We start from the raw sequence: 16,078 nt of genomic DNA on the forward strand, positions 1-16,078 counted from the left end.
TCTGATGAAAAAGAGTCTCCATAAGACTGTTCAAGTCATTGCTTTGTTTGAATGGTATTTTTTCCCATCAAGAAACAGTGTAAAAGTAAAACACGAAATTCATCTATGTGTTAGGCCCGGGACTTTTCAGCCCATGTGTTATATGTACAATTATTTCCTGCGGTCATGTTGTTTTTGCGCCGCGTTATTGATCCTCTCACTCATCCGACTTGGTGGAGTGGAGGATGAGAACTTCGGGCATGAGTATTGGTGTGGGCTTTGCTCTTAATTTTTGTTATTAGTGTTCTTATTCAACTATATTGAGATGTGTTCTCTACATATCTATACTATTTTCTGGACGTCTTTTATCGGATTATCTTCTCTAACTTTGACGGAAGCTAATTCCGGTCTGAAAACAATTATCCTCCTACGATATGTTATGACAAAATCTTGTGGTATGTTTCCTGCACTCACCTATTTGCTTTAATTTTTTCCTGTGGCTCTTTTTTTCTAACAAAGAAACACCAAAAATCGTTCCTGGCCTTCTGCTGGCTTATTGTGGAAATATGAGCTCACTACATGAAAATAGCCATGGACTCACCCAGTTTTAAGTATATAGTATAGTCATATTTAATACAAAAAAATTACTTCTTCAAACTTCAAATACGTACTTATAGAGAAATTTGGAGAAAATAGAAAAAATATCAGTATCTCTATAGTGTAGGACGCAGTTGACAAAAGTTATAAATTAATGCCATATGTGAATATGACTTTGGCATTTCACTTAAAACTTGAGGCGCATAATTGAAACATGGTTTCGTTCTAGAGCTTATAAGCTGCCCTTCGTGTTTTTGTTTGTTTTTTTGTTTTCCTTTGCTCACTACATTACATTTTCCATTGTGCATATGCATACTAACTTTACACTTATTTAGTTACTACTCATTGCCGTTGTTAGACCGTAATTGAATTTGCTTGTAGACATTACAAAAGCACAGAGAAGGTTCAGTCTACGCTTAGACATTTTAAATATTAATTGAAGTTTTTCATTAGAGCTTTAAGTAGTATAACAAAAACATGCATTCAAATATGTGTACATATACATGCATATATGTATATGTACATAAATGTGCTTGTAGTTAATTTTTAAAACTTACATACATACGTTAACCCTCAATCGTCGTAGGGGTAAAATATCACCAAATTTGAATTTCGCGATTCTGTAACTTGCATATCTGCGAAATAAATAAGATTTTTTGTGTTTCACAATTTTGAAGTAAACATGTCCGTGGGCGTTTTTCGAGTGGAGTTTCGTCAATGAATATTTTATGTAATTTTTTTTCATTAATATTTTGCAATAATTGGCCGAAATTAAAAAAGAACTAAAATTGCTTTAGTGTTCTTTTGAGACTTCAAATCAGAGGACTTGGGCTAGAGGCTGAATTTGTGGCAGCAAAAATCGTATACGTTATTGCATGAGGGATCCTTGCAGAAAGTATATTGGAACTTCTCTACTTCTGTACTTACACGCCAAACTGCAAGGGTTAAAAAGAATAGAGTTAACAAAGGCACTCATGTCCATTAATGTCATATATGCGTGCATGTGCATGCTTGTATAAGTGGGAATGAATATACTAGTACATTGTACATATATACATATGAATGTGAGCTTATGATACTTACACACATATATGACCTGTAGTATTAGGTAAAGTTATGCATTTTTCCACTTCCTTTTACACATTCACTCACAAACGAGTAGATAAATTGTGTGAAATAGCTTTGATATAACATCTATAGACATTTTTCTGCTATTAGTGTCAATTTTGCATGCAACAAGCAAAAAAAGGAACATACACTTCTTTTGCTAAGCTATTACAAATATGATGAGCAATTAAAACCAATAACTAAACTTTCATTCCACTGGGGTAGGAATCACAAGAAGAGCAAATCAACTATAAAGTGGTAGTTGCTTATGAATTTCCCTTCCTCTCGTACACTATACAAGGTTACCTGAAAAGTCGTTCAAGATACTTAAGGACAATATTACTTAGGTCATTTGTGATTAATTTCGTTATCAGTCATAGGTCCAAAATTCAACTGTTTTTGATATAACCGCCTTAAAAAATTACTTAAAAAATATATTTGTGCTGCTTGAACGTCCACTTTTTTAATGCTTCTTGAAGGATTCGACTTTTATCTGTTTCGGTTTTGCCAACAAGTGATACTTTGGACTAAGTAGGCAACTGAGTAGCAAAGTCCCTTCACGATCACCAAACCTAATGCTCTATAAGACTTTCATCATGCCCGTCGTTACGATTTCTGAACCTTTGCACGTTGGTGACGGCGATTATCACAAGCAATGAAACAGTGAGCTGTATGAGCTTTACGACGACATGTATATAATTGGCACGTACACCCTTTTTGAGTGTTTGACCGAGCTCCCGCTCCTATTTGCGTCGTGCGTCGTGATGGTGTTCCACAAATTGAGGGACCTACAGTTTCAAGCCGACTCCAACGGCAGATATTTTTTATGAGAAGCTTTTTCATGGCAGAAATACACTCGGAGGTTTGCCATTGCCTGCCGAGGGGCGACCGCTATTAGAAAAAACTTTTTCTTCATTTTGGTATTTCACCGAGATTCGAACCTATGTTCCTCTCTGAATTCCGAATGGCAGTCACGCACCAACCCATTCGGCTACGGCGGACGACATAGACATAGCGCAGCGAATAAGATCCATCTGCTACGTTGGCTGGGTCATGAAGTCCGAATGGTAGCAAATGCCTTGGCTCTGAAAGTTTCGATGCTGTACCAGCAGGTGGTAGCAGAAGAAAAGGATGGCCTACTCTGTGTTGGAAAATCAGGTGGAGAAGGACTTAGCATCTCCAACTGTAGCCAGTTAACATGAGAAAGAAACGACTGGCGTGCCAAAATCGCGTAAGCAGTTATCGCGCCAATCAAGAAGAAGAAGTTAAAGAGGTTAAAATTATCAATAAAATATGAACCCAGACATATAAAAATACCTGCTTGATAAAGTTTGTTTATGAAAATTATGATTATTCACTAAGTATTTATTTACAAAAAACAAAAAGGGCGGAAACTTTCTGCAAATTATTTTCAAAACTAGTATGGCGTAAAAATATCTATTTTCGCGGGTAAACTGAGCATATTTGTTATTTATAGGTATACAAATTTATGTAATAACAAAAGGGCAAATATTTTCTTTTATTATATTTAGAATAAATAAAAAAACATATATTTAGCGCTACTTATGTAAACTAGAATGTTCAATAACATAACTAAAGGATGCCGGTAGCTGAATTGGTTCATTCACTGGAAAAAGTTCATTTCAATAACCATTAGAAAGAAGAAAAGTGCGGATTTTTTTTTATTATTCCTCTAAATGTTGATCTTTGACTCCATCTTCTGAGATTCCGATAATATATTTCCAATATAAGGCTGCCATTAACCTTGCGCACGAGCGGTTTCCTTTGTTTTTAGTGCTGAGACAGTAGCTGGGCGTGTTTCATGGACTTTACCTTTGAGGTATCCCCATAGAAAAGGGTCCTTACGGGCAAGATCGGGAGACCTGAGTGGCCAGGATATACACCGAAAAATCTTAGTTTATCAGGGAAGAAATTACACAGTATCGCCATGTTCTCTCTATGCTCCAATTATTCCACTGCTTGATAATGCAATCTAAGCCGCCACTTTGGTATCGTGAAGTCGCTATTAGGGAGTTCTTTCATTTAGGTGACCAATAAGGCCAATTTTGCGCCATTATTTACACCACCATGAAAATAGGCTTCATAAATAATATCCTTCATACTATCTACTTTTTGGGAGACCCAAGGCAATTGCTATCTTGCGCAAAGACTGAGACGGATTATCGTTCAAGTCTTTATTATATTTTCATTTGTTCTCGAGGTCCGGCTGGATCTCCGTGATGTACTGTTTGCATCGAACTTGTTGTCCGGAATCTTTGCACTTATGAACGAATCAAATCTTCCTTCACTTGACAGTTTTGAACCAGACAGCTACAGTACACCATCAAACAAGCAATGGAGCGCGCAAAGGTCCAAATAAGGTCCAAATAAAGATTTCCATTATTCAAAACCATTTTTTTTTTTCATTATAATAAAGTTGTTCTGAAACAAAATTGGATGATTAATTTTGTGTCACCTTGTATAAGTTGATATGGCACATCGGACAGCCTGGAATGAGCCAAAGGCATTTTATTGTCTAATCAGAAATAACTTCAGCGGTGGCAACAATTTTCTATGCTAATATGTTTCCTGGAATAATCAGTTGCATTAAATATGCAATATTAATTTATACGAGTAGTTGCATTCTAAGAAACTTTTTCCACCAACATTTGATACAGTATTTATTAGAAAAAATTCTTCCTTTTTAACTTGAACGCACTCACATTTAAGGATTGTCTCGGGTTTTATTTATTTCAAATGAAAATGCAAGCGCTCGTATGAATAATTTATATACGCATATTTTCATTTGCTGATAGTTGCTTCAATAACATTCGGCATTCGTTTTTTGACTAAGCCGCATTTCAAAGGTCCATATCTAAATTCAGAGATGGGCATTTTGCGCTACCACTAAATTGCACTATCACAAATTTTTTAGTGGTGGTGAAATTAAGACATTCATAAATCCGATTATTTCACTAATTATTTAGTGCACTATGTCCAATCCTGCCTTCTGAAAGCTTTAAATAGTTCAAACACACGTGATGCTAACATAGATAGAGTGATAATTCTGCATAAAACTTATTAAAGAATTTTTTTATTCCGAGTTGATTTTTTTTTGTATTTTTTTGCTATGAAATTCATTTAACCCACTTGTGCCCAACTGAAAACGGTTAAGACTGTTTATAAACTCAAGTAGGCGTTTTCGGATTTAAATTTGAAGTAAAGAATACTATATATACATATAATTGGCGCTTAAATTCTTTTAGGGTGTTTGGTCGAGCTCTTCATCTAATTTGTGGTGTGCATCTTGATATTGTTCCACAAATCGAGAGACCTTAAGTTTTAAGCCGACTCCGAAAGGCAGATATTTTTAATACGGAGCATTTTCATGGCAGAAATGCCCCTGGAGGCTTGCTGTTCCCTGCCGAAAGGCGACTACTATTTGAAAAAACTGTTTTATTTTGGTGTTTCATGCACGGAGATTCGAAATAACATAGTCATGCACCAACCCATTCGGGTACGGCGGTCGCCTTTTTCGTTCTATACTTGTGGAGAAATCAATTCAACCTGATTCAGTTTGAAGTTATGATTCAATAATAAAAGGCTATGTATTGTAACATTTTATAACTGATTTAGGATACTATCCATTATCCATAAGAAGAAAAGGGTCATGAGTTTATTATGAGAAAAAAGGTCTATATAAGCCATAGAATAATTTTACGTTGAATTAGGAAGTAATCGGTTGCATTGATCGGAACAGATGGTTATCCGAATGTGCAATGTCTGGGGAATACGGATAATAAATAGATGACACCCTTCGGATCCCATCAGAAACACAACATAACTTTTGGAGCATGAACATATTTTTTTTCTCTATCGATGCACCTGGTTGACCTGGCAGGCTCCAACATTTTCAACCATTAGGGTTATCATAATATATCTATTTTTCATCGCCAGTGACGATGCGATGCGACTTTTTCTTTTCTGCACTTTCAGCTGAATTTTTCTTTAAAGGGTAATAATGAATGGCGGCATGACTTCCCGCAGATGCTGTTTCTCCGGAACAAACGTATGCATTTTGGACGTCAGATAAAAAAGGATCTTTACTCTTCAAACAAATGTTAAGTACTGCGACCGAGGTACATATGTATACACCTTCAAATTATCAGTATATTACTAGAACGAACACAAAAATAGTATAAGTAGCGACCCTCTTTTATGAGATTTATTCGCATATTTTACCATAATTATTTATATTTTTAGCTAAACCATTGTCGTGGACTTGTCACATATATCCTAGTTACCGAGTTTTTGTTTGTAAGCCTTCTATGTATTTAGAAATGTTGATGAATTACGTAATTCTAAAAGCTCGTAGTTTGACACACAGTTATAATAACCAAAACCACACAGAAATAAAATACAGCTTAATTTAGTATTTTTAATTTAATTGTTGGATTTTAACAATTTCTGCAACTTTTGATATATTTCACAAATTTGACAAAATCCTAAAAACTTTAGGTCTCCCACTTTCAGGTCCCAGGTTCTTCTCGGAAGACCTATGTTAATCCATCTACGAATTTCGGATATTGCCGGCATATACCACTGAGTGGGTTTACCTAACTTTCTAATATGCAGACTATCTGTAGCGGATTTAATCTTCTAGCATCGATTTAATCGCTGCAAGAATACTCAAACTGCTTTCACCTAAAATCATCCAAACTCCTTATCACATAGCAGTTAGAAGAAGCATTCGAGCCTTTCCCACTTCTCCTCTCAGAGTGGTGTTAACCGAAGCAGGCGTGCCCAGCATTCAAGACAGAATAGTACACAACACTCTGTTGCTTATACCAACGATTCTCCTTAATCAACTCAGCAAGACAAGCAAAATTTGACAAAAAACCGTCAGTGATCATGCAATGATGCTTAATGCTCACCAAACATCTCAACATAATATCGGTACCAAACCCCATCAACCATCACTCTCACCCTCAGTGGCAGAGCCTTAAGGCTTCATTTATATGCAATATGTTCAAATACCAAAAAAATTACACTAACAATAACGAATACATACAAATATTTAGCGAATGCGCTGAACCTTACAAGTCAGAGTGGGAATTTATATAGTATATACCGACGGCTCCAAATTAGATACCCACACCACGTTTGCAGTCACAAGCGACCAGAATACCACCATAAAAGTTGGCGCTTTGCCACAGTACTGCTCTATATATACACAGCAAATGCAGCGGTACTGCATGAAGCGGTTTCCTTCGTCTCGCGATCAGATAAAAAATGTATAATTTTCACAGACAGTAAATCGGCCATAGAGGCTCTCCTAAACCCGACGAGTAATTCAATCCTCATAGACAATGTTCGCGATACCCTATATCGCTGCAAAAGCACAATAAAAATTATATGGGTTCCGGGTCACGCTGGTATCCGAGACAACCACCTCGCACACGAGCGGGCTAAAGAAACAGCCAGAGAACCACTGGAACTGTTTACGTATATTACAACGAAGCGATATTCGTAAGCATGCGACAAAATACTTGGCTGATAAACATAATACAGAACGAAGAAACTACCAACACCATTACAAAGAACATAATCCTATTGGTTTGAAGCCTAACTACCCACCAAATTACACAGGTCTGCAAAAAAATGAGTTCGGAATGTCCTATAAAAGTGTAGTGTCATTTCCGAAGTAATTTTTTGCGTAGAATCCGAATCAGGGATTTAAATTGCTCTATCACGTCAGGATTTTGAGATATCCTAACCTAAAAGTGCAAAAAACGCTGTTTTTGCCCATTTTTGAGGTTATGTAGCTACGCAGATTTTGCTCTTCATAAAAAAGTAAGCATAGTATTTTAAAGTATAAGTATTTCTCTTTTAAATGCCGTTGAGTTTGCTCAAATATCTTTATTTTTCACTGAGATATCGCATTTTGAAGTTTCCATGTTTGTGAATTTTTCGATATTCGAAAATCCATTGAGATAACATGAGACGTGATACGGTCGATTACATAGTCGCACAAAAAAAAAATAAAAAAAGCTTCAAGAGCAATTTAAACCCCGGATTCGGATTCTACGCAAAAAATTACTTCGGAAATGACCCTACACTTTTATAGGACAAAACATTGTCGACCTGTGTTATTTATGCAGAGATTTAAGAACGTTTACTTGCCTTAGATAGGCCACACTTTAAAAACACATTGCCACCTTTTAAATGGTCCCCAACTGCTCACTGTGTAAGTCAAGCAGTGTTGCCAACGCCAATAAATCTGAGTCGCTAGGGCCAATATCAAAAGTCGCTAGAAAGTCGCTGACTCCCTCAGGGGCGGATCCTAAATTTCATTCTGAGAGATGCACAAGAGGCCAGCTGCGGACTTAAAATTTTTAGATGAATAATAATTAAACTAGTAATACCAACTCTACTGAAATTTTGAGATCAACGGAAGTTAGTTTCAATCTCCTAAAATACTGCTTTTTATCAGAGGTAAATCCATTATTTAAGCAACCTCGAGATTGATTTAAATATTTTATATTTACTTAAAATGAATTAAAAAGTAAGTAAGCTAGAGGATAGTAAACAATCAACTGAGCCGATATCAATTCAATTGTTTCACGTACAGAACATAATAAAATCCGGGGATTTCCCGACCGCATTGCTCTTATGTGATCAGTGGTAAAAATAATTTGGTTACTCATTACAATTGTGTGAAACAAAGTGTAATTGAATTGGAATATATTTTATTATTTCTTAATACAACGTATGATTTTTGTTAATTTCATAAAAAATTTTAAGGTAAAAATAAATCTAAATTGGCAACACTGAACTCAAACTCCCTAACTGTCATTCACATCCTAGATGAATGTCCTGACTTGGACCAACTCAGAAAAAATTTATTCGGGAATCTTAAACCATCCAACCTTCTTAAAGCTACCACCTTAAAAACATCAGTGCCATTAACAAATTTTTTAAGCTATGTAATATTACAGAGATGTAGATATATATATATTATATATAAAACTGCGTAGGTTATTATTTCAAAAACCAGGCAAACCTGGGCACCAGGGTTCATCGTATAGACCCATACTACTCCTACCTGTGATTTCACAGCGATTTGAAAAGCTGTTGATTAAGCGACTCAATAAAACAATAAAGCGGAAAAAAATAATAATTCCACACATTAGTTTGGTTGTTTAAGTAAACTTTCTACAATCGACCAGGTACACAGGATCACGCACGAAATAGAAAAAACACTCGAAAACAAAAAGGTATGTTCTGGCCCATTCTTCAATATGACAAAAGCTTTCGATAAATTTTGTCCCAAAGGATTTTCTTGTTAAGCTAAAATTAATAGGTCTATCGATAAGTTCGTGCGGTTTTACAACAGATGGCGTAACTTGATTATTATTCCATCGATCCACATTTCCAAACATTCATTGGAGAGCTACTGTCGTAAGGCACAAACGTCAGTATAAGTTTTTTATTTGAAGCGTAAACAACAATATTTTTACCACACTTGAAAATGTCGAATTTCGTGCCAAATAATGTGTTTTTGCGGGGAATTTTTTAATATGAAGAAAAAAGCAGCCGAAAGTCATCGTATCTTGGTGGAAGTTTATGGTGAGCATGTTCTAGCTGAGCGAACGTGCCAGAAGTGGTTTGCACGCTTTAAAAGTGGTGATTTTGGCTTGGAAGACGAAGAACGCGAGGGTGCGCCGCCAAAGTTCATGGATACCGAATTGGAGGAATTGCTCGATCAAGATCCGGCTCAAACGCAAGAAGAGGTTGCAAAAACTTTGGGAGTTGATCAATCAACCATTTCCAAACGTTTAAAAGCCATGGGAATGATCCGAAAGGTAGGCCATTGGGTGCCGTATGAATTGAAGCCAAGAGACGTTGAACGCCGTTTTATGGCATGCGAACAACTGCTTCAACGGCACAAAAGAAAGGGTTTTTTGCATCGAATTGTGACTGGCGATGAAAAGTGGGTCCATTACGACAATCCAAAACGTCGGGCAACGTATGGATACCCTGGCCATGCTTCAACATCGACGTCGGCGCAGAATATTCATGGCCTGAAGGTTATGCTGTGTATCTGGTGGGACCAGCTGGGTGTTGTGTATTATGAGCTACTGAAACCGAATGAAACGATTACGGGGGATGTCTACCGACGACAATTGATGCGTTTGAGCCGAGCACTGCGAGAAAAACGGCCGCAATACGCCGATAAACACGACAAAGTTATTTTGCAACATGACAATGCTCGGCCACATGTTGCACAAGAGTCAAAACGCTCAAATGGGATGTCCTACCCCACCCGCCGTATAGTCCAGACCTTGCGCCATCCGATTACTATCTCTTCCGATCGATGCAACATGGCCTGGCTGACCAGCACTTCCGTAATTACGATGAAGTCAAAAAATGGATCGATTCGTGGATTGCGGCAAAACCGACCGAATTTTTCACAAAGGGAATCCGTGAATTGCCAGAAAGATGGGAAAAAGTAGTAGTAAGCGATGGACAATACTTTGAATATTAAATTTGTAACCATTTTACGTCAATAAAGTTTCAAATTTCGAAAAAAAACCGCACGAACTTAAACATAGTCCTATTAATATTTCAATTAAAATTTTGGGGACGTATAAGATCAATACTTTCAAGTCAAACAAGACGATGCTTATTAAAATTTTCGTCAAATAGAGGCAGGAGTACCTCAAGGCAGCGTTCTTAGTGTGGTAAAGAAGAATGTGATGAATCGACGAACAAAATCCACTTTATCCTTTCGAAAACGCTCTAAATGTTGCTGAAAAAGTCCCATTCGAATGTGTTTTTCTTCCATTGTTAGCATATATGGCACCCATTGTGCACACAGCTTTCTGAAACACAATAAAATAAATAAATAAATAATTGGCGCGTATACTTTGGTGTTTGCTCGAGATCATCCTCCTATTTGTGGCGTGCGCCTTGATGTTGTATGATACATTTGTTGTACATCACTCAGGAAATTGCTTCCATTGCCCAATGAGTGGCCTAGAGCTTTCGATTTTCACTCGACGATTTTCCAATATGATATCTGCATTTTTTCTACGATTTCTGGCTGTTTAAGGATACCCTTGACGTGGATCGCCTTCAATGATTAACAACGACGTTTAAATTCAGCTGTAGATACTAATTGAAAAATATGGAGGACTGAAAAGTTCCATAAATTTCTCTTGCTTTTAAACCTGCCGAAAATAAAATTTGACTGCACGATACTTGATTTTTTCCATTGTAGAAAATTCTGCGATTTAATAAAACGTCACCTACTTTAACCTGAAAAGTGTACCAATATAACAAAAAAAAAAAAAATCCGGCTAGTAGCAACGCCTTCTTTTATCGAATCACAAAACTTATTGAATAACCTAGTACATAAATGCATTTTATGTTCTCTCAAAAACTATTAAATAAGAACCTTTTCGAACCAACCAAATCCGATGTGCATTAAAATTTAAATATTAATCTTAATCTTAAATCGTAACCTTGTCGCATGTAGCTGGATAACAAGTGTTGTACAAGGTGACGCAAAACTAACCGTGCAATTGAGTTATTGAATCATTTTTTTACTAAAAAAAAAGTAATTTTGAGTGATGGAAATCTTTATTTCACCTTCTCTGTTTTCACCTTCTCTGTTTTCTATTGCTTCCGTCTGTAGTTCACAAGTGTCAAATATGGCTGGCGAACGACACCATTTTCAAAAATTATAAACTTTCGAATAAGGTGATTAATTTCTCGCCTCGAGAACAAAAAACAATCGCTAATAACAGACTTGGCTACAAGGAAAAAACCAACAGAAGCTTTTAATTATTTGGATAAAACCCTACAGATGGGCTCGACATATCTGACGCATGGTATCTACTAATGACAGCATTTTTGCTCCAGTTCGTTAGAAACTGTACGTTTATTGTAAAGTAGCGATGAATAGTTACAAAATTGATTGGTTTTCTAGTTTTAAATTGAATTTGTATATGTTTTGCAATTATGGATTGAATTTTTAATGTACACTAGTTTACAGTTTTTATATAGGTTGTCCCATCTTATATGTCGATATATTGTATAAACGCTGAATAACTTTGTCATTTACCAACCAATTTCAACCATGGATGTCTTTACACGGAAACAACGCGCTGAAATAGTGACGCTATACATCGAAAATAGTCGTTCTATTGTTCTAACTCAACGCGCATATCGCAAAAAGTATCGCGGCAAACAGCACCGTCTGACAACAATATTCGTCGTTTGGTGTCAAATTTTTTTGAGCACGGGACAGTAAGAGATCGTCAATATGCCGTTCATCAACGACCAAGACGTTCCAATGAACTTGTTGAAGCAGTGAGGGAGACCGTTGCCCAGGAGAAACAGTGTTGTATCGTCGTCGCGCTCTGCATTTTGGCGTCAGTGAAACCATAATGCGGCGCATTTTAAAGGATGATTTAAATTTGTTTACGTATAAAGTGCAATTAACACAGAGAATATTGCCGACAGACCATTCACGACGGTTGGAATACGGTTAAACAGTCACTCGAATGGTTGACACTGAACCCAATTTTTCGAAGCAAATTTGAATGACTGACGAGACACATGTTAACCCCTCTGGCAGCGTGAATAAACACAATTGCCGCATTTAGGGAACTGATAATCCACACGAGATCCATTAAACGCCATTGCATGACCGGAAAGTAACTGTTTGGGCCGGCATTTGCGCCAAAACCATCATTGCGCCATATTTTTATCGAGAAAATGAAACGGCCGATGGAAACCGATATCGATAGATGTTGGCTCATTAAGTCTGCCCGCAAATGCGTGAGAAAGGTTTAGACTGTTACTGGTTTCAACAAGACGGTGTGCCATGCCATACTGCGAATGCAACAGAAAAAAGATCGCTGCTTGTGATTGCTAATAAAGGTGGCTACTTGATCGATATTGTTTTCAAAAAATAGTTTTAATAAATTGTAAATAACCAAACTAAAGAAAAATACCTCACTTATGCAAATCAGTTGTTTTTTTTTTCAAAGTTATTCAAGGTTTTCATACCGACATAAAAGATGGCGTACCCTGTACGTTTTATAAATAAATCAATTTAGAGGTATTGGGTTTTAAATTGAAATAAAACAACGAGAATTCGAATTGATTGGGGAATTTTTATTATGTTTGTATATAACCATTCCTGGCATTTATATTTTAAAGATAATCCGTTTTAAATAATGGCTGCGCCGTTAATCGAACATCCGTAAATACCAATTCTGAATGACTCGCTTGAGGACTTCGGTCGGTATCTCGTGAATAACTTTAGTAACGTTGGCTTCCAATCAAACAATCGAAGCTGGCTTATCCAAAAAGCATTTACATTTCACATACCTCACAAATAAAAGTCCAAGGATGCTATATCACGCAATCTTGGTGGCGAATTCACTGGTCGAGACGAGAGACAAATTACTCACCGAAATGACGACCCAGTAAATTCATTGCTTCACGGGCTCTATGGCTAGTAGGCCATCTTGTTGGAACCAAATTTTGTAGAGATCATTGGCTTCTATTGCGGGCATCAAAAAGTCGTTTATTATGGGGTGATAGCGTGTGGCATTCACTGTTACATTGGCGCCAGTCTCGCCTTTGAAGAAATATTGGCCAATAATTCCTCTAGCCCATAGGCCTCACCAAATGGTTGTTTATTGTTCTTTAATGGCTTCGGATTGTCCATAGGCCAAAACACGAAAAGTTTTCTTATTGACGTAGCCATTAAACTAAAAATGGGCCTCATCGCTGAACGGTTATGTACACCATTAGTTGGCCTGAGCGCGTAATGAACACTTCTCACAGCGCGTCGATTTTCATGATACAATTGTGCGATATGTAAATGTTATTGGGGCGTAATAAAATGTCAATGAATACTGAAAAAAAATTATGTATTTAGTTAGGCAATAGTCAATCGTCATATGTCAAAAAAAAAACTCTTTTGGATCAGATAGGGGAATCACCCTTTAGTTATGTAATATGAATTTCGTAATCACTTTTTTGCAAAATGGTTAGAGTTCCTTCATCTTACACGATTTTTTAAAGTTGTGAGATGGGTCATATGTCGCATGCATTGTTTTACACGATTTTGTTTGCACCCATTTCTATGGAACGTAACCAGCGTGTAAAAAAGCAGTTGGCTGTATTATCAAGGACTAAGCAAAAAACAAATAAATAATAAAAATTATTAATAAAATAGTGAATAAATAAAAAAATTAATTATCAGCCCTTAATAAAAAAAGAAAAAAATAGAAAATCCATTTGATGAAAAAAAAAATACCAGTCTAACGGTTAGACGCGATAGAAGTGAAACCTTCCGTAAAACAAACTGAGAGAGAATGAGACGAAAGCAGCATTAGGGGCGGGATAATTATAGGTTCATTATAATATTGCTATAAAGTTCATATTTTATTTTCTTCATTTTATTATTATTCATCCTCAATGTTTTCAATTTCAACAAATGATACGAGTGGCTTATGATAGCTAAAATATGATACAAATGCTTTGGTTTCGATGTTGTCAACATATCTTTGAAATACCGCGTCAATTGTTGTTTTTGATCGTGTTGTCGATTCAGTGCGATTGTTACACATTTTTAAATTGAATGTTGTATTGAGAAAGTCAATTGAAGGAACCGCTGTGTCCAATACAAAATTTACGTTAAAATCGCCACTTAAAATCATTGGAACTTTATCGTAATCTTTTCTAAGTATGCGCGATACTTCTGGTGTATACTTTATTAAATTTTCGTGAATGAATTCCGTGATGCTATTTATTGATTTTTTTTTCTGCCGATATTCACGACACTTTTCTGCATTATTTTTCGGCATAATTGCGGTAAATATTTAAAAATGAAAATATTTACGAATATAAAAATACACACGCGGTTGCTATTATGAGCGTCCCCAGCAAAACCTGCGTGACCGAAACTCTAACACAATTACATTTTTTTGCATGTTACAAACACATATGCACGCAGGTTTTGCTGGGGCGTGACCGAAACTCTAACACAATTACACATATGCACTCGTATTTGTTTGAAAATCGACTTTTTTTTTGGTTCTCTGTCACCTTTGGAAAATGTGTAAACAGTAAGCAAACTTTATTCAAATATTCTCCCTCATTTTTGCATCAGTAAAATTAAACAAACGCCGTAGCCGAATGGGTTGGTGCGTGACTACTATTCAGAATTCACAGAGAGAACGTCAGTTCGAATCTCGGTGAAAACACCAAAATTAAGAAAAACTATTTTTCTAATAGCGCTCACCCCTCAGCAGGCAATGGCAAAACACCGAGTGTATTTCTGCCATGGAAAAAAGCTCCTCATAAACATATCATAAAATAAAATAAAATAACTGTATAAAAAAATTTTTTTCTTGTGATTCGAACCAAGGATTTTGGATCGGAAGCTCAGTCGCTCGGCTACCGCGCCATGCTGTCGGCGCTGGCCTAAAAGTTATTTAGTTCGTCGCTACGTTTATATCAACATATAATATAACGCTTCGTAGCCAAGAGTGTCGCTTTTTTCGTTTCACTTTTTCTCAAATCACTCCCAACGATTCTAAAGAAGTTTTCACTTAAAAAATTTGGTAGGAAACAAATAATTAAATAGCTTTTTTATTTGCCTTCATGGGAGTACAGGTAATGTAGGTTATGTATGAGTGCCTACACTGCAGAGTCGCAAATTAACCGCACTCGTATAATCGGCGCCGCTGTGCTAACTGAGTGCTCACGAATGAAATATATAAATGCGCGTGTATGTGTAGGTATGCGTAGGCATGAATACACGTGTTCTATGTGAAATAACCAAATATATCCGATTGTATTCGATGTAAGTCTACAGATCGAAATACATACTTACCAAATTTTCCCATTTTATGGTTGTTATTAGGACACATACATATTTATACGGATATGTAAATGTAGAAGAAAAACTAAATTTTTTACATTAAATATATTCACGTGTATATTGTTTATTTATTTTTCGACATTTCATTTCCATCAAATACAATTCGGTATAATTAATTCATATATTGTTTGCATTGTGGCTACCAATACACCCATACTCAAGTACTCATGTATGTACGTATGTACGTATTGTTATCCGCATTGAATGGATTTTTCTGTTTTTATTCTTTATTACTCAAAAATTAGAGTATTACTTACTCAATGCCTGAATGCAAATGTGTGAGCAGGCTAAAATTATGTTGTTCTCTTTGTTTAGGTTAAAATAGTTGCAAGTTATAACATCCACACACATTTACGGGAAAATATCTTTTTTATGCTGCTACAAAACTATTGGTAATTTGATTGTGTGGTATATATTATATTTGTT

The sequence above is a fragment of the Anastrepha obliqua genome, chromosome 3 (assembly GCF_027943255.1).
Source record: "Anastrepha obliqua isolate idAnaObli1 chromosome 3, idAnaObli1_1.0, whole genome shotgun sequence".
Lineage (NCBI taxonomy): Eukaryota > Metazoa > Arthropoda > Insecta > Diptera > Tephritidae > Anastrepha > Anastrepha obliqua.